The sequence below is a fragment of the Stegodyphus dumicola genome, chromosome 2 (assembly GCF_044657685.1).
Source record: "Stegodyphus dumicola isolate Sdum_Otavi_A_Nest chromosome 2, ASM4465768v1".
Taxonomy (NCBI): domain Eukaryota; kingdom Metazoa; phylum Arthropoda; class Arachnida; order Araneae; family Eresidae; genus Stegodyphus; species Stegodyphus dumicola.
In genome coordinates, this window is record NC_140769.1 from 45,826,911 (window position 1) to 45,848,605 (window position 21,695).

At 31.8% G+C, this 21,695-nt stretch overlaps 1 long non-coding RNA gene across 2 annotated transcripts in view; it reads right to left on the bottom strand.

The window, feature by feature from the left end:
* Window positions 1–21,695, bottom strand: part of LOC118182854 (uncharacterized) — a 45,132-nt gene that overhangs the window by 16,093 nt on the left and 7,344 nt on the right. The window contains exons 3-4 of one of the 2 annotated variants that reach the window (XR_004757130.2): window positions 18,131–18,370; window positions 5,950–6,170 (exon numbers count right to left, since the gene is read on the bottom strand). This is a non-coding gene — a long non-coding RNA (uncharacterized LOC118182854). Of the gene's footprint in view, window positions 1–5,949; window positions 6,171–9,162; window positions 18,371–21,695 lie in introns of those variants that run through there. The other variant, XR_015039420.1, reaches the window with a different exon arrangement.

Here is a 21,695-nt window from a genome sequence, read left to right on the forward strand (position 1 = left end):
GATGTCGCCCTGGGTTATCTTTCATAATGTGTCCGGCGAGAAGATTTACATCTATGGAAAAGTAAACATTAAAATCCTGTTTGGAAGTGCCGCCTTCCCTCACATAGCATATGTGGCAGAGATTACAGATCATTGCATACTCGGATTGGACTTTTTAAGGAAATACAATTTTTCCTTGGACTTTAAGGATAATGTGCAAAAGTAGTGTCGATCCTGCAATGCTTTTGTAGGTTGGAAAAGACCAAAGAAATGCAGCCAAGGCAGGCTGCAACTTTACAACATAGAAATGCCTTTTGAATATATCACCTTTGACATCTTGGGACCTCTGCCATGAATGGCTGATGGCAACAAATACATCCTTGTTGCCACTAATTACTTCACCCAAGTGGCCTGAAGCGTATCCTATTCCTGATCAAGAGGTTGTCACAGTAGTAGAAGTAATGATATAGCATTAGATTTCCAGGTTCGAAGTGCTTCATCAGTTACATTCTGATCAAGGACGAAATGTTACCTAGGCTGTAATTAAAAAACTCTGCATTGACAAAACCCAAACGACATCTTTACACCCCTAGTCAAACGGAATGGTAGAGAGGTTTAATAGAACAATAACCTCTCTTTGGTAGTTTCCAGAAACCAACAGGACTGGGACAAGAAGTTACCTCTATTTTTAGAGGCTTATCGCAGTGCTGTCCACGAGACTACTGGCTATTCCCCATCTCAGAAGCTCTTAGGTCGTGATCTTTTGTTTGGTCGCATTCTGGATGTGGCTTCATCGCCTGAGGAGTACATCCAAGATCTCTAGGCCTGGTTTAGAGTGATGCACAAGAGTAAGTCAACTTGGCGACGGAGAACATGAAGACCCAATACGACAACTAAAGGACATTGATTCAACGAAAGCAAAAAGGTGTGGTTGTGGAATCCGTTTCAACAGAAAGGACTTGTCCTTTCTGTTAAAACTCTAACTGTAGTTTACTGCAGTCACCTTAGAATGCTCTTTACGCAGCCCTAAACAGGCTGAACAATGTCGTAGTTTGGATCTGTAAGTCATTGAATTCTTAGTCTACAGTCGTTCATTACAACAGGCTAACTTCTTACTATTGCCATAGTGCGTAGTGTATATAATGTAAATAGTATAAGATCGTGGTCCTTTTTTTGTTTCTCAATTTGTCAATTTATGCATTCATTTACTGATTTGTATTTGACTTATTTTAAGTTACTAATTGCAATTATGTTTATGCTGTTTGTTATTGTATTGTAATGATTATTACTGCATTGATGCTTTAGTTGTAAGTATGGTTTCCTGTCCAGATATTGTACTGCCTGGAACGTGCAGTCCTTGGGAAGGGGGCAGTGTTATGAATTTTGAATTTAAATAACTAATTTAAGTAGAATTATAATTAAAATTGTTGTATTTCCCCGTGCAATGCAGCGCAAGACGAATTTTAAGAGAAAGCTATGCCAGAAATGTAAAAATACAGGAGCACATGCATTTAAAATTGAGTAAAAGTTTATCTCGGTAATTTATATTTAAATTGAATAAATGTAATTGACTACTATGTGAGCTGTAACCGTAATTACATCTTCTTTTTGATTTCCAGAAATCTCGAGAAGCAGAAATTACTAGAAAGATCTCTCATGGCCGGTTGAAAACTACAAAAGCCAGAAAGAGATAATCTCAGCTCAGCTGTTTAGTTAGCTGCTGTTGTCATTGTTGTCAATTCAGTGCGAGATCAGATTAGCTTTTTCTTTAAATGCACTGTGCATTGCGTTCTATTTAACGGTTTTAGTAGTTTGAAGTATAACTACTGATAATTACTGCATGATATTATGAACCCTTCTATGAATATCTCTGAGGAAAATTCTAGAGTTCTGATATATTTCTTTTGATCAGAATAAATTTTATTGACCTATTAACGGACTAGTGCATTCAATCTATTACGAACGCGTAGGCACACAACAGTATATAATTATCATAAAAGTGATCATGCTGCTGTATTTGAATAAAGTCAAAAATTTTTTATACACATATCCACAAACTTTCTGGGCAGATGATGCATAAGAAGAAAAATCTATCTTCAGGAAGAGAATTAAATTAGTAATTAAACTATGTTTCAAGATAAGTATCATAGTAAAACAAGCACATTAACACCAAAAATACTATAAAGGATATATTTAATATAAAATATAAATGATTTACTATTTGGCATAGAAATATAGTTAAGTTCACAGCTTTGCAATTAGTAATGCAAAATAACAAGTAAGGGTTTCATAAGAAATTTTGGTTAAAAATTAAGTTTTTTTCTATATATGCTACAGGTCTTGTTTCTTTACAATCAAATAATATTTTTTTTTTGCTGAAAAAAAATCCAGACTAAACTTCAGAAAGCATGAATGAAAATTAAATACAGGATGAAGAAGATTTTGAGGGATAAAATTGAAATTAAGAAGGAACATCTGATATTAAGCACATGATAATAACATCAAGAGATAGGAAACCGAAATTAAGTATTAAGTACAAAGTGAAGTACAAAAATGAGTATATATAATACAGAGCATTAAATTATCTTTTATCAAATAGAAGGAGAAACATACCAATATTAATTAGACAATATTAAAATTAGACAGAAAAGGAATCTGATTGCTACTTTGCCCAAGTTTAAATATCTTTTATCAGTTAAAATAATGGCACAAACATTTTTAAAAAAATTCAGTTGAACATGTTATATACTATATTAATCAAATACACTTTTTGAAGGAAAAATACATAAATTATTAAAAACATTTAAAGCTTTTAAACTGCTCATTTGATTAGGTAAATACAATTATAATTTGAAAGTTAAATTATATATCTTAAGAAATGTGAATTGTAGTCTGAAAGTTGATTATTTGCAAGTCAAGACTGATGGTAAATTAAATATTTTATACATTAGAATGGTAATATTTGTCAAACTACATGGATAATAAATGCTTTAGTGGCTTAATGTAATATTCTGTCAAAAAAATTTGAAAGACTGCTATAGACATTTCCAACATTAGTAAATTAATGTGTTTCTAAATGGTTACCAAAAGAACAGTAAAAATTTATGGTACTATTCTGTTTTCAGGACCGTAAAAAATTGCAGCGAAAATGTATGCGCAAAAGCGCCAAATCTAGCAAACGCGCCCATTTAAACAGCGTGCCAAATCTAGCGCACGCACTGATTTCACATTGCGTAAGTTTATATAGTTCTACATTTCTTACGACGCCATTGAAATACTACTTTAATTTTTAAATCCTTTTTTGATTTTAAATCCTTTTTTAATGTCCTATGGATTTAACAATTTGGGAATTGCCCATGACGAAAAGTCGGCAATAGAATTTTGGGTAAAGTGCAGAATCACCCATTGTTTGATGCATTTTTAAGAATTGCACATACTTGGTATTCATGTAGACATCGATCTATTTTCAGTTAAAAAAAATCCCAGAATTGCACAAAAATGGCACTGCACACACCCTTGGCTTTATCTATGTACACATTGACCTACTTTCACTTAAAAAGTAAAAGAAAATTGACAAAAATCCAATTGTTTTTACCCTTGTAAAAAGCAGCAAACAAATAACTGAGCGATTCTGCACTTTACTGAAAATATTTTCAAAGAAAAGGCATCATTCATTATAGAAAATTACACTTGAACAACCAACGAGATGAAATTATGCTTTAGCGATAAGTCGGTAGCAAAATAGTGATGCAGGCATCCATTCAGTTATGTTTAGCAATTTTTATATAAATTATAATAATGATCTGAAATAGTTATTTACTCTTATGCTTCCATTCAGTCATGTTTAGCCTTTTTCATATAAATTATAATAATAAAAAAGTATTATATGAAATTAACTTTCATCTAAATTAAAACATCAATCTTTGATAGTAGTTATTTACTATTATACTTCCTTTCTTGACGCAATTATTTTTGGCAGCATTGGCATCAACAATAGTTTGGCGATTTTTTACGGCCCTCGAAACCAAATAGTACCAAATTTACAAATAGACTAATAGATATATGCTAAAATGCAATTTTTCAGTAATAAGTCAAAAGTTAAACTTATGTCATAAGAAAATTAAGAAAATATATTAGACAGAATGATAAGTTTGAATACTTTATAATTAAAAACTTTTACTATGTTGAAAAAAATTTATAAGCTTTTAACAATTCCCATGATATTTTAAATGATTTTATTGACCTGACAGCAGCCAATAACACATTTTTTTAAATTTAAGCCAATAACATATTTTTTTAATTTTAAAGAAGGAATGCAAAATTTGAAGTACAGTTCTGCACCTTTGCCAGACCACATATAACAAAATAGTCATTTTTGAGATCTGTTGCCAACATTTTAGTTCAGATCCTTCAATTTATAAAATTATGTTGCATAACAAATGATAAAATGAATTGTACAATTTAAAGCAATACATGCACATATTTTTATTCTTAATTTTATTTGAATACTTATTTGATACAGTTTATAATAATTGATAATTATTATAATATATGATAATTAATAATTGATAATTGATTCTTGATAATTTTTATAAACATTTACACCATTAATGTAATTAATAAAAACATTTCTAACATCAAACATTATAGATTTGAAAAATTATGGTTTGTGTACAGTTTAGCAATGAGTTTGCAACAATTTTAGCTTCGATGTCACAGAAAATACATATAATTAAATAGCTATATAGGAAAGGACTACCCAAAATTCCACAGAATTTCTTTAGAAAAGTTTAGCGATATATTTTACACTTTCAAAACTGTAGCTTCCCAGACAATATAGCGGTGAGCATAGTGCGGTACTGAAGAGGCTGGGTTAGAATCTGAGAAGGAATGGTTGTAATTGTTCGTCTTTTCACAGAGGGCAATGGTGGCAGTCAATTAAGTGCCTTCACAATAAAACGGACAACAATTCTGCCCTTAAGAGTGGCCAATGCAGAATAAGCAAGTGCCCAGCACTGGCAGGAAGGGGGAGGACTTTCAAAATAGTCTTCATTGAATTAAACACTAATTATGTTATTCCTCTCCCAGAACTGAAAAATCATCTTTCATAAAAAGCTTTCAGCAACATTATATCTTCTGGACTTCATTTATGGCAATAAAACTTTATCCTTTTAGCTACATTTTCATTTAAAAGAATACATAGAAATCGCAGAAAACTAAGTCTTGTGAGTTAGAGGAAGAACTGTCATAGTTCTGGATGCCAAAAATTGATTGTTGCATAGCAAATTAAGTTTGAGAAAGTGCAACATCATGCTAATGAACCTACCTCTTTGGCATTATCCGTATAAGTTCTTTAAACCATGTTTAAGTTATCTTCAGGTCAACAGCATTTTTGCTGAAAGTTTGCGTAAACATCTGATGTGAGTTTGCAGTACTTTTTCCAAGCTTATAAGAAAATTTAATACATATGCACTTTCCTTTACATCACATATTTTCATTATTTTTTAAATTGCAAAACACAACAGCTATAATATAAAAAAAATATGGAGTTCAAGAATATACTTTATTGAACTGAAGTAGCATGTTAACACATTTTCAAGAAGAATTCATGTAACATTTTCTGCACTTGTAAGGAAATAGCAATCTACACAATTTTGTTAATTTTGGATAGCCCTTTTATTATTTTCTCTTTTATATCTGTAAACTCATGCAAACAAATCCGAAAATTATTTAAGTAAAATTCTTACCTTACATTAAAATACAAATTTTTACAGAGAGAATACTTATTTATACACTGTACGGGATATTCATCATAAAACTTCTCAAAACAGAAAATATAGAAACATATTTTCTAACTGGATATTTCATAATGCTATCAAATATAAATGAAGATATTATTTTTAATTACCATCCTGGTACTTGGGTTTAAATATGAGAACTGAAACCATGTTACCATATTTTATGCAATACCTGCCTATGTCGCTTTAAATTTGTTCGCCGAGTGAACATTTTCCCACAAACATCACATTTGTATGGCTTTTGGCCAGTATGACATATTAAATGCTTCTTTAAATCTGATTTGAAGTTAGTTGAATAAGAACACAGACTACATCTGAATGGCAGATTGGTTGATTTGTAATACCGAGTTCGAATCTTACCATCAAATGACAGATGAAGAGGTGAACAGTAACCTGAAAAAATTAATATGTTTCAATGGCAATTATATTCATGAATTGTATATTTTTAAATAAAAAACACTGATGTTTTAAAAATCAAAACTATTTGTAAAAAATACTTATGCATAAAAATAATAAAACTAAATAATTTAAAAACTAAAAATTCCTAATTCATAACAAATATGTAATAATTTAGAGTCTTATTATAATGTTATTCATGTGTTTTCCAATAAATTAGTAAAAATATATAGTTAACAACAGTATAAAGTATAATAAAAAAGTGTGGATAACTACATAAATATTAAAAACAAAGATACATACAAATTATGTTTAAACTTTTAAAAAACAGATATGCAATACAAATTATGCAAAAACAATTACAAAATACATAATGAAAATGAATTTATTGTATATATTAACTTGGAGGAAATGTTTTAAATAAATATCGATTTTCTATCAAATCAGTTCTTGAATTTTGAGAGGATTACCAATTACAAACATCATGTAAAAAGTTTATTTATAATTTGCAACACATTTACATTTATATTGTAGTTGCAATATTTTTTTATGTATTTGTTTCAAACATAGCTTTTAAAGCAACAATAATATCAACTATAAAATAATTTAGAAAACATATTTCAGAAATAACTTGTACACACGTGGTTATCAGTTTAACCACTGATTTTAAAATTTCAAAAACTGAAAAATTCACTGTAGGTATAAAAGTAAAATAAAAATATGGAAACAGTGTTAAGATAAAAATAGTAATCATAACTTGCATTTCTCGCACTTTTATTAAAATACAATAACATGCTGGACATACAAATTAAAACAATAAAAATCATATGAGTTTTTCACCAACTGCCTACAAATATAGCTAAAACTAAGAAAATAAAAGCAAAGATGCTTAGTAATTTATATGATATAAGTGGAATGGAATTTAAAATCTTTCAATGGAAAACTATTTACTTACCTATTCAAAACAATTACAATAGAATTAAAGGATTTTGAGGCATAAAATAACATTACAAATAAGAATTTATACACGTCTTCTACACTGCACTTTTATACATGCACATCTATATGTAAAAATACATACACAGTAGAATAAGATGGAAATAAAAACAAAAAAAGACAGAAAATGAGAATTCAATCTCAATTTTTAAAAAAAAATTTCCACATTTAAAACAGACAAATTTGTGAGCAGAAATTTCATATTAGTACACAAATAACATCAATAATGAAGGATGAAAAGAAAATTTCCTTGTGATAATATTTCATTATTTAAAAAGTACATTACATATAAAAATCATACATTAAAATCAAAGGTAGGATCATTGTACCTAACAAAGTGAGTAATAAGGATGTAGCCTCCTTGATTTAAAAAATAAGGTACTTTCTCAATATCCAAAAACTCCACCAAAAAGTTGCAAACAAATTTGTTGATGACATATAAGAGAGTATTTGTCAGCTTGTTGGTGACATTAGAGACACCTTTAGTTAGGTATCCTTATATTTATTTCAAAGATGCATCTAATGCTGCCTACTTTTATACATTCTTCTTTTTAGACAAATATGTCAAATATACAAAACAAATATATCAAATTTCTCAAGACAAATATACTCTTCCGAGGTAATTACACCAACCAATAGTTATGTTTGGGGAAAATCCGAGTTTTTCTTCAAACAGTTTCTATTCCTTTTTCCAATAAAAAATAAAGTAAACAGCTGTTGTAAATTGGATACAGTTATCTGTAAACCAGTTTTTGCCCACATTCTAATACTTACTCTCAATTTTTTCCATTCACACCCTATAAAATTTGGTCATTTAAGACGTACAACTTAACATAATGCAAAATTTTGCATTTTTCATTGTTAAGCAAAGTGAATAAATGCAAGGCTTTCATTTTCATCCGTGAATACATTACACAATCCCATTATTACTCGTTAAGACAAAATGAAATATACTCAAAAGCAAACAGAAATACTAATTAGAAAAACGACTGTTGTATTTCAAAACACAAATCCATCTGCACTTAAACACACATGTGCTGCATGCATATCTTCATACAGCTATTGTTAGATAAATAATCACATATTTATTGCTCGATAAATATTTTTCATGCACATGGTGCATTGCCTTATCGATACTTCTTTACGACTTTTTGGTGGAAGTGTAGATAATCAGAATGTATCCCCCCGAACAAAAATTACATACTAAACAACAGTAGTACTTATATGTTTCAGGTACAATAAATACGAAGCGTATTTGGAAACTAAGTACCGCTTCATTCTAGTGTAGTCGCAGCGCTGTGGTAGGTGTCCCGCGCATGCGCACTAGTCTTTCTTGTTCACTGACTTTCAATTGTCGCCATTTTGGTTGCTCTATGTTGTGTTTTCGGTTTGCTGTGCACCTTCAAAATGTTTAAGACAATTAGTTCTCCCGCGGACTGTGAGATTCGTGCCGTGATTAAATTTTTGAACGCGAGGAATGTTAAACCGGCCGAAATTTATCGTCAAGTGACGGAAGTTTACGGTGAATACGCAATAAGTGATGTAATGGTGAGAAAGTGGGTAAGAATGTTTAATGCAGGTCGAACAAATGTCCACGCCAAGGCTCGGAGTGGTCGGCCTTCTGTTGTCCCCAATGATTTGGTAAGGAAAGTTGATGAAGCAATTCATGAGAACAGACACTTCACAATGACAACTCTTTCAGAGGCATTTCCACAAATTTCACGTACTGTTTTGTTCGAAATTGTGTCTGACCGCTCGAATTATCGCAAACTGTATTCCTGATGGGTTCCAAAAATGCTCACTGATGTTCACAAAACAAAGCGACTTGCTAGTGCCCTGACATTTCTCATGCGGTACAGTGATGAGGGAAAAAACTTTTTAAACCAAATTGTGACAGGTGATGAAATTTGGGTGTGTCATTTCACACCAGAATTGAAACAACAATCGATGGAGTGGAGACGCACTCATTCTCCGAAAAAACAAAAGTTCAAAGTGACAATGTCATCACAAAAAATCATGTGCACTGTCTTCTGGGATAGGAAAGGCATTTTGCTTACTGAATTTCTTCCCAGAGGTGAAACCATTAATGCAGCATGATATTATGAGACTTTAACAAAACTAAGGCAAAACATTCAAAACAAACGAAGAGGAATGCTCAGTAAAGGAATTGTGTTGCTCCATGACAATGCTCGGCCCCATACTGCTGGTGTCACTCAATCGTTAATTCGACAGTTTCATTGGGAGCAGTTTGATCACCCGCCATACAGCCAGGACTTGGCGCCGTCTGACTATCACTTGTTCCTGCACATGAAGTGCGAGCTTGGTAGCAAGCGCTTTGGATCTGACGATGACACGAAAAATGCTGTGGAGTCGTGGTTTTCAAAACTGGCGGGAAGTTTCTTTGATGATGGTATATAAAAACTGGTCACCTGCTATGACAAGTGTTTGATCATTGGCGGAAACTATGTTGAAAAATAGTTTAAGACATGTATATTCATGTAAAAATAAAATTGGATTCGAAAAAATTGTTTTACTATTTTTTTTTTCAAAATGGTACTTAGTTTCCGAATACGCCTTGTAATTATGTTTAACGACATGCTATATGTTTGGTATCTTTGTTCTGTTCTATAGAGTATCAAATTTAATACACATATTTCATAATTTTTTATGCTTAATCATCTTTGACAGCATGAATAAAATAACTAATATCAATACAATTCATTTGATTTTTTTTTTTTTTTTTTTTACTGCTTTTTTACAATTTGAAAAATAAAGAGCACAAACAATCAGAAATAAGCAATGGAATTTTGTTAAGTTTTATTTTTGAACTAGTTATAGATATTGTTATCATACATAAATCAAATTTTGCAAAGAACAACAAACTTACAACTGAGCTGAATAACATTCGTATTGTATAAAATTACAAAAGAAAATGTTTAACAACACATCACCATTGAATAATAACAAATTAATATGAACAGTTTGCATTAAAAACAATAAAGCATAATTCAAATTAAGCTTCCAAATAAGCATGCAATTTAATTTAAGCGCATAAAAAAATTACTCGAGATCTGTGATCTAATATTAATTATGCATCATGAACTTTATCATTTTATATAACAACAAATTTTCATTATGCAAAATAATAAAAAAAATTTGAAAAGCCCTCAAAATAAAACCTTCATTTCAAAATTATCGATAACAAGTTTAAGTATTAGAGGTGGAAAAAAAGTAATGATAGAATAAATAAAAAAAGGTAAATCTAATGAAAAAAATTAAATATTACATGTCATTTAACAATTACTATGCTTTCTTTAGTTCTAATCTAAGATAATGAGGTGAGGGCTCAACTTATATGATGAAAACTCTTATTTATCCTACAAGAGTTTATTAACTTATTAGAAATTCTCTCTATGAAACCTGGCTTACATCTTAAACACGCAAATTTCAGTATTTTGCTAGCTTACCCCTTTTTTTTTATATTTTTAAACAATTTTTTTTTATTTTATTTTTTTTTTTTTTTTAAGTAATGCAAAGAAGAGATCTGAACTTAGATTTGAGGAATAAAAGAGCAAAACATTTGAAACCCATTGAACAATGAAGTTAAGAACATGATATTTTAACATATTAAGTAATGAACTTTCTATAGGTCAGTTTTTACATATTAATACAATCTTATCAAATTTTTCTTTCTTCTTTCCTCCCCCTCTTCAGTGAATGTCTCTGCTTTGTGCTTTGCCATGTTGGTGATGCCCACAGTGCCATAAGAAAGGATTATTTGTGATTCAATAAATCAATTCTCAGCTCAAAGACTTTTCCTTTTTTATAGCTGCTGATACTGATCACCAAATGGTTTCTTTTAGTAAAATATCTTTCTCTCATAAAAAAAAATATAGCTTCCTTTTCAATAGATTGAAAACAGTCAGTACGGTATGATAAATATTTGTAACGAAAAACAACTATAATTTAAAATAAAAAGTTTTCATTAGCCAGAGAAGCGTGAACTATGACCACAGATGAAAAATCATCATATTTTAAAATTGAAGACAGAAATATGTACATGCACTTATAGGTAACCAGTTGAAACACCGCTACATTTTAAAAGCAAAACTTTTTACTAGTTGAAAAAAACATGAACTATAAGCATAAATGATATCTTAAAAGTGACACTAGAAGAAACACATATGTGCAGATCAGTAACCATAAGCATTTGTTTCTTGCTAATGCAGAAACATGCCAAATCAACATTCTCCCCACTGCAGAATACTGAAAAATTATTTTAGATTAGTTAGGTAATATATGCATTAAAAGCTTTTTTTTTCCTTAACCCTGACTAAGCAGCAAATGTTCAAAAAAATTATTAGTTGGTTTTATAGTAAGGGACGAAACGCCTTCGTATTTATACTGAAGTGACAAAAGTCATGGGATACCTCCTAATATTTTGTCGGTCCTCCTTGCCCGGCGAAGTGCAGCAACTCGACGTGGCATGGACTCAACAAGTCGTAAGTTGTTGGAAGTCCTCTGCAGAAATATTGAGCCATGCTGCCTCTATAGACGTCCATAATTGTGAAAGTGTTGACGGTGCAGGGTTTTGGGCACAAACTGACCTCTTGATGATGTCCCACAAATGTTCGATGGGATTCATGTCGGGCGATCTAGGTGGCCAGATCATTCGCTGAAATTGTCCAGAATGTTCTTCTAATCAATCATGAACAATTGTGGCCCGGTGACATGGCGCATTGCCATCCATAAAAATCCCATCGTTGTTTTAGTACGTGAAGTCCATGAATGCCTGCAAGTGATCTCCAAGTAGTTGAAGGTATCCATTTCCAGTCAATGATCGGTTCAGTTGCACCAGAGGACCGAGTCCATGCCAAGTAAAAACAGCCAGACCATTATGGAATCACAACCAGCTTGAACAGTGCCTTGTTGACAACTTGGGGCAATGGCTTCGTGGGGTCTGCGCCACACTCGAACCCTACCATTCGCTCTTACCAACTGAAATTGCGACTCATCTGACCAAGCCAAGGTTTTCCATTCGTTTAGGGACCAACCAATATGCTCACGAGCCCACAAGAGTCACTGCAGGCGATGTCGTGCTGTCAGTAAAGGCACTCGAGCTGGTCTTCTGCTGGCATAGCCCAAGGAAAACAAATTTCGCCGCACTGTCCTATCGGACACGTCCCACATTGATTTCTGTGGCTATTTGATGCAGTGTTGCTTGTCTGTGAACATTGACAACTCTACACAGACGTCGCTGGTCTCGGTCGTTAAGTGCAGGTGGTCGGCCAGTGCGCTGTCCATGGTGGGATGTTATGCCTGAAATTAGATACTCTCGGCACACTCTTGACACTGTGGATCTCGGAATGTTGAATTCCCTAACGATATCCGAAATGGAATAACCCATGCGTCTAGCTCCAATTACCATTTCGCGTTCAAAGTCTGTTAATTCTCGTCGTGTGGCCATAATCACGTCAAAGCTTCTTCACATGAATAACTTGAACACAAATGAAAGCCCTGCCAAAGTACTTCACATTTATACATTTTCTACGCGATACTACTGCCATCTGTATATTTGCATATTGCCATTCCATGACTTTTGTCACTTCAGTGTATTTCTTAATTATTGTTCATTGAATGGGAGTTGGTTTGTTCCCCTTGAAAAGTCAACTAATTTCCGATCAATGGCAATGATTACTTGCATTTAATTTAATTACTTGCTTTTAATTTATTTCTTTTTACAATTGAAATTTTGTTATTCATGATTTAATTCAAGTTAAACATTTTTAACAATTTACAATTAAGTTACTTTAAAACAATTTTTGAAACTGAACTTACTAACTATGAATTCCCTCTTTTAAGATAATTCTACTAAAATTAATCTTAGGAGATAATATAATCAATATTTCTTTAGTAAATAAACTATTATATATAAATTAAATACATTTTAATTTATATCAATCATATATATTATTAAAAAATTAAAAGAATTAAGTTAATAAGAACTGCATTTACTGCTTTTAAATCACAGTGTTTGTTACTCAATAAGGGATAGATTAGATTTAAAAGAAATTTATTATTATTCACGAATGGCTACACTCTATATGCATGAGAGTATGGGCGATAAATTAAAGGTTTATGTTTTGTGTAGCAGCAATACTTGGAAAGAGCACATTCTAAAGTCTTTCCATTCTTCTCATTTGTCAGTTTTGCCAGGATAGAATTTTATTTATCTTCTTCAAGTTTTTTTTTTTTTTAAAGGAAAGGAAAAGTACTATTTAAAAGAACCGGCAAGTTAATTTTTAGATGAATATTTATCAGGTAAACAGAACATGTAAGAAGTAACCATAGCACACCTTTGCAAGCTTTACAGTTATTTGGTCATTAAGAAGATTACACATTTATAAAATGTTCTTAGTTGTGAAAGCCAAAAGAGAACATAAATTTAAGCTAGAACATTTCACTTTGCTAATACACATGCTAAAGGTCATTAGCACAAATAAAACAAAATTAATTTTTTTTTTTTTTTTTTTTTTTTCTGATTAGTGATTTGAGATAAAAGACTTGGCATTTTCAATAAAATAATTTTCTACTCTTTGTTTTGATTGTAATGCAGGATAAGAATTTATTTTAGAAATGGTTCCTAAAATGAGCAGTCACGAAGGTTACACAAATGCACTTTATAACAAAAAATATTTTAATCAACAAATTATAAAAATTAAGGTTATTACATTTCAAAGAAAGGTGTTTCAAGCAGCCAAAGATTTCATCCCAAAGTTCCTCAAATGGGAATGAGTAAGAGGTATTTTCACAATCATAATTCCAAACTACTGTTCCCAGTTTGCAATTTGACTCTTTTTAACTTCCAACATATATTCTACTTTAGTTGTCTGGACACATTGTAAGATGCATTACTGGTTCTTAAAAATATCAAGACTAACAGTTCTAAACACACAGATAAGGTTTGGCCACAATGAGGGTTAATATATTAAATTTGAAAGGAAAAATTGTCCAGTTGAAAGTAAAAATGAAAAAATAGGCATTAAACCACATCCTAAGCATGTTCAAATGTAGGAAACTATCAAGAAAGTGAAGTCTTTGATCCTGAAAGAAAATCCACCAACTCAAAGATCCACTGCATCAGAATTCAAAATGTTTCCTGGTATTGTAAGTAAAGTCATTCATAAACATTTAAACTTAAAAAAGACGTTCAAACATTAAATTCATCTGCTTTTGCCAAAACATATTGCAGATACAAAAGCAAATTGTATAAAATTATGTGGTAAACACTGCTGATAAATCGAAATTTGTGTTAACATTCTATAAAGTATTGATATATTTAAGTGATAATTTTAAAAAAAGATCAATTTTTCTATTGCTCAACAGACAAAAATAACCGCATAAAATGACTTGTCAATGTACAGAAAAGTTCCCAATGGCATGATAGTTGCAGGATTTTATTACAACACTAAATTAAAACTAAAAAAATGTCTCAAGTAAGGCTAAAAGGTCTAAATATAGCAAGTATTAATTCACTGTACTATCAGAAGAAGAAATTTTAGCCTTATATAAAAAAGACATCATAAATTTAGCTCCAGATGGACAAAAGTCATATGTCTAAGTCAATTGCACCTCATTTACCAGGGGGAAAAGAAAGAAACATGAATAAAATGTATTCTGTTTCATGAACTACCTGTAGATCAACTGACACTTCTTGTATGGACCATTGTGCTTTTTTTTTTTTTTTTTTGCCAAAACGAGCCTTAGGAAAATGATATCTAAGAAAACTGAACACACAGACAAATGACCCAGAGTTATAAAATTGAGATAATAATATTAAGTAAGAGCTTACTTTCACTGAAATTTCAAGCTAGAGCTAAGAATCAAGGCTGTCAGACAGAAGCAAATTACTACAAGAAATATGCCCTTTATGCAATAAAATAAATTATCAGAATAATTTCCAAAAAGTGTGAATGACTTTCAGTACACAAGCATTCACTGTTTTTTAATGAGAATTGAGGAAGCTCAGTTTTCACTTAAAAGCTAAAAATATATGTAATATGAGCAGGTTACTCTAAACATGAATAATAAAACAGAATCTGTTATTTGCAAGCCAAAAATATATAAAGATTAGTCAGTCTGCATTTAGAAAACAGAAGAAACCACGTTTTGCAAATACTTCAGCTAAGCCAACTTGCAAAATATATGCAGTTTTTAATTAAATAAAAGATTTAATTTCATGTGACTAGCTGAGACTGACAATAAACTAACTTTATGCAGCATATCCAAGCATACAAGATAATATGTTGAAAATATGATTTAAAAATATTTTTATAAAATAAGTTTTTTTTTATTTAAAACAGATATGATAGTTAATGCACTAAAAAGGAGAAAGATAATTTATTTGTAGAGTTTAATAGGAATGATAGATTAAAAAATTCTTTGCCCAGATCTACAATTTTGTATTGCAAATAATAAAAGTGTGCGATACCCATGATAAATTAAAACATAACAGCTTATATATTGTTGCGTTTTTTTCTTACTTCTGCTTCTGACACCAGTTGTTACATTATTTTCTTCCTTCACGTTCATACGGGGTTTGTAGATTTGGAGTGAATAACGACGACACTACTTGATGAAGTATCGAAACACACTTTATTGGCCGGTATTAATCAGGACTTTTTACAGTCGTTGAAGATCTACTATAAACACGCTGGAACAATCAGCGACACAGCCTTCACACTGTCAGGCAATAACGATGGAAACAGCTTCCTGCAAAGCACCCGACTTTGCTTGGTCGTTCTCGGAACTTCACATACTCTCGAGACTCTCCACGCTACAACTCGTGATGCACTCGATGACACATGAGCACAGCTCTCGACTCTTCGGTTAGGTCGTTCCTGGATATCAACACGCTCTCTCGACAATGCTCTAACCGCACTACACTAACAGACTCCTTCAGTGCACTCGACGACCCACTCGACACTCGCTGCCCGGCTGTCAACTCGATCAACTCTGCAGGGATTGACTCGCTAGACGAGACACACTCTCAATGAGAGACATACACTGACTGACTGTGGACCAGCAGGGTTTATATAGCTTTTGACTGGTGTTCGAGAACATTCTGAGCTAAACCGGTAAGAATTCGTTCCAGAAGGTTCTCCAAACGTCCATGGTATATCGTCAATTTTGTCGCCAAAGGCAACCCTGCCTTTCCTTGCCATTTTATGGCAACCCTAAACTGCTTTGCGGGGAAGCTATCTCACCGCGCCTGTACATTTCGTAACAATATTTAACAATGCAATTAAATTAATAGATTTTGTTGTATAGTGGATATGTTCCAATGATGTGCAATTCTTAACCCCTGGATCTTTGACATAAGGCATCAATGTACACCTAATCAACCAAAATAGCACCCCAACATCGTTAAAAATGCATCTGCAAGAATGGTATAAATGGCAAAGATAATGAAGGGAATGTTATTTGAATTTCGTCATTTGGCCCAGTAGAACGGGAGATATAGAACTGCCTCCCCTTTTTTTGGCGCAGTGTACATACATGATAATGCTTACCTAACACAGATCGCACAGTGAGATACAGGAAAGTAATGACATCACCTGCAAAACAAGATTTTCAGATCTCAATCTCATCAAACATGCAAACAATACTTTCAGGACTACCTAGCCAAAAGACAACTACTACCACAAAATGCACAGGAACTTTAAATTGCCTTGCAAGAAGAATGGTAAAATAAACCAACAGTGCTTCTGAGAAATGTTAGAAATTTTAAGAATGTAGAAAACAGTTGAAGAGTGTGCATTGTGGTTTCAGAGCTCACAACAACTACTGATATTATGAGGTATATTGCCATTTGGGTACTTAGGTATTGATGCAATCCCCTTGCTGTAATCTGGTGGTTTTTTACAGATGAAAAGGTAAGTTACTTATGAAGTGCAAGTTCGCAATTTTTGTAAATATTTTTCATTCCAGCATTCCCAACTATTTATATTTATTGTAGGTTGAAAAACATTATGAATATGTAAAAAGACACAGAAGCATGCTATAACAATTTATAAATATTAATTATTAAATAAAGATTATATGATGAATTAAAAAACAAAATACTTTTTTCTTGTGCTGTTCTCCCAGGCATACAGCAACACATTTTGCCTGAAAAAACATCACAAAATTGCACAAACTTGGCATTGCACACTGGCTATCTATCAAATATATCTCATGGTTATCTTTTTAGTGGTTTTGCTGCAAAATACTGTATTCCTGCAGAAGTTTTATGACTGTTTCTTCCTTTGTTGGCTAATTCTACAATTGCATGCTTTAAAATTGGTGTTAAGACACAAAATATCACAATTTTTCTCTAAAATGCCCGGAAATACAACATAGGTAATGTCCATGAATATGGCTGAAAATTTGGTTGACTTCTTCTAAGGTGGTTGCAATAATACATTAGTATCGCGATTTACATGGGAATTTAATTATTTTGTGATTACTCCATGATACTGTAGAACATTTTAAAATTATTCTGTTCTTTTGCCTGGCTTAAAATTTATACCAATTCGGTTTAATAAAAATACTATAGATCCCCATGGAATGTTTCCTGGAATATTATTCACTTTCAGTTATATCACAAAATTTTGCTTTTAATTAGAAGCTGTCAACAGTGTTTAAAAAACATACACACATAAACTAACACTAAATTACTTGTTATTAATATAACCTATTTCAATCAAACAGGAAAATCTGAATGAAATAGACAGGTAGTTCTAGTGTTAAAACTGACAAAGTTTTAAAATTCAAATTAAAAAAAAACTCCATATAATTAGCTCCATACATTCAATGTCTATCTAGAATGAAATCAAGTTAAAGCACACAAACTCATTCAATGTTACTTTTAGCAGTATGAAAATGCAAGACATTAGTATAGTGGAATTAATAAAACATACTGTTTCAAGCAATCACTATGGCTAAATGTTCAGTTACACATATTTCATACATATTACTGTTCAAATTTATCAATATTACTGCTCATAAGTTATTTTTATCTTTGAGTTACACAAGAACTGGGGTGAGAGAAATTATACATATTGGTATATAAAGTTTGATTTTGGCCAAATTTTTCAATTCTTTCCAGTCTTTGCAAAGTTGCACTATGCATGCTTTTTTTCCCCCAGCTTCAGTAAATTCTGAAATGAAAATAAAATAAAAAATAAATAAATTGAAAAGTTATTGTCCAAGTGCTACAGTACTAGAATAAATTTTCAAATAGCATAAACTTAGGTCAAAATCTTTAAGCTATCCCTTTTCTATTTATTCTGTAAATAAGAACAATAAGAAGAATATAAATATTTCCAAATATATTCTTATACTCCATGGCATTTATTATTTAATTATAAAAATGTAGACAAATAATAGAAAGAGAACTAAAAGGAATAATATACACTGAAGAGCCAAAACATTATGACCACCTAAACAATGTGTTGCACGACCTTTTGGCCAGGAAAATTTGCCATGGTTACCACAAGTTCTTGGTAGATGACTGGAGGCAGGTTGTACCAAATATCTAAACAGCAGTCATGCAAAGTTGGAATGTTCTGACATGGTGGTGTTTGAGATCTGAACTGCCGCTCTATGACATCCCATATGTGCTCTATCGGGTAAGGGCCTGGCAAGTTAGGTGGCAGGATATTGTCGGAATCCATCCTTATGCTTTTTGAACCCCACCAATACAATTTGAACCTTGTGACATGCGGTGTTGTCTGCTTGAAGATTCCATTTCCAGTTCAGAAGATGGAAAGGATGCAACTGATCCGCAGTTATGTCCAGATAGTCAACTTTCATAATCTGCTCTACCACAACTAAGGGTCCAAGATTCGCCCATGAGACCGTCTCCCAGAGCATAATACCCCCGACCACCACAAGCAGCAGCCTGAGCAACTGTTCACCTGGAAGACGGCGTACCCTGACAAAACGGTTAACACGATGAATGAGATATCAGGGTTCGTACCAGAGATATCAGGATGCGTTATTATTAAACATAATTAACATTATTATTAATAAGTTTAAGAATAAAGTCAACTTTATGAAATTTATCAAGTAGCATTAAATATTTTACACTCATAATAATTTGACATATTTGAAAGAAGATAAGTGACATTTTATTTAGGTTTTACTAATAGTTAGTTTTATGTTGATTTTTTTAATGTCTCACTTTGTCACATACTTGCTCAGTCTACGGGTTTAGTAGATAGTAAGTAGATTTTATGTCAAGCAGCATAGGTTAAAATGAGAAGTAAAATCACAATCAGCATTATTCAAAACAAAAGACTGGCAGTTGTCGCCGCTCCTGCTTGCCTAGAGAGAGACCTGCTGATCAGAACAAACCTGGAAGGCCTGATTCACAAGCACGGTTCACAAGTTTTGAAAGTTAGGGGTTGTAACTCAGTTAACATACTTTATGGTCCTAACTATCCACTAAAGCACCAGAAGTGATAAGTTGTTTTGTATTGTTTTAAGTCTCACTAGATGCGAAGAATACGTTTTACATTTTTGACCACAATAAGGGTTAATGAAGTCCATAGCTCGCTTTAAAATAGTTTTTAACTGTAATAACGGTTTTAAAGGTCGCAGAAATAATTTTTAACGGTAACCAGTTAGTTATAAGTAATTACATTAGCTATCAGATAACCTTAGTCATTATGGAATTACATGGGCACTATTAAATTTTATTTATTTTTTAACAATATTTGTTAAAAAAGGCCCTATTAAAATCACAATTTAATAAAATTTCACAGTTTAAAATACATGTAATTTATGACATAGATTTTTAAACGATATTAGGATAATTGCACATTAAAAGTTACAACATATTTATGTTTTGTAAGCAACAACACTCAACAAAATATTTATGCGTCTTTTTAATTTGAAGCCTTCCCAGACATTTTGGATAGATTATATCAATTTCCTTCTCTTTAAGCAACTTTTCTAACAGTTAGAACTTTGTCTCAATATGCAAAACAATCTTCGTACTAGTTTCTGCGTGTTTTAAATCCTAACCTGTCAACCTCTCCAAAATGTACCTATGAGGGTTTATTTGATCTGGTAAAAGTTAAATAGTCCAAAACCCTCCGGGCAGATGTGATGCAAATTATCGCTATGTCTGAAAATAACTACAAAGTCAGACAAAGGTTTAACTAAACTTCTTATTGAAAAAGAACTTAGAACATAAAGGCATGTTCTTATGCTAACAAAATCAGTTACAGTTCGTAGTGATGTAATTAAACAAGAAGGATCAAATTCAAACTAAAAATATGGACTACGGATTCAAACTAAAAATATGGATCAAAGACTATACAATTTAATTTCATCATAATCATCATAACAAATTCAAATGTCAGCAGCAGTAATGTAAAGACGAATAATTACAAATTATCACAGCTGGCAGGAACTAATGCAGGTAGCAAGTGGAGGTTAGAAACACACTCTTATCTTACACTCCAAAAACCTCAGTTTAAAAACTGTCTGAGTGACTTGCTTGTTGGTGAGAAAATAGAAATGGAAAATTATAGTAAAGGCTAAATTGTAAACAACTGGGTAATTAACATAATAATATCTCTATCTATCTTTGAAGAATAATTTCCCTTTCTCTTAATGTATTCAGTTTCTTTCTTCCACGTTTCCTTTTTGTTTTAGAATTTTTGGATTTACTTAAAGATTTCTGTTATTCTAAAAACACTAAATGTATTTAGAATGTATAGAGAAAGTTGCTAATTTTATTTTTTAGACTTTAGTGATATACCGAGAACAAAATCTAGAAATGTCAAAAACTTTTAGAATTTAGAACAGGTGTTGGAAGCAAAATTTAGAAAGGCACCAGGCAGCAAAATTTAGGATCCACAGAGATTGCATCATGTGGGGAAATGCCTAGTGCCATCCCTGGGTATGATGCATTAAGACATATTAAATGGACTGATTAAATTGCCAGTTTTCAATTTCTTTATTAATAAAAAAATATTTTCTATACTGCCTGTCCATATGATAAGATTAGAAGCATTTTTGATATTTTCCATGCTTGCGTTTAGTGAAAATTAGAGAAAATAAAGGAAAGATAAAAATGTTAAAAAGATTCTAGTATCAGAAGTAAAACATTCAACTATTATGTTTTCATTGTTCTTCCAGACGTTCTCTAAAAAGTAAGAAATTATGTATTAATACCATGGAGACATTTTTCATTTCGGCACATTTTTCTGGAATCTTCCAGAACCAAGGGTCTATAAATCTTGCCTTCAAATCTTTCTAAACTTTCCAAGCTGCAATATCTAAAATCATAAACAAAAATTACCCCTACCAATTCGGTAACAGCAAAAAGTCAGAAATATTTTGAAAAAAAATCAGAGGGAAAAAAGTGTAAAAATAATTTTATAGAGAAAACTGATGCATATTCTGAGAATTCTGAGAAACTATTACCATGAAAAAACTAAAAACATTTTTAATTAATTACATAGCTATTTT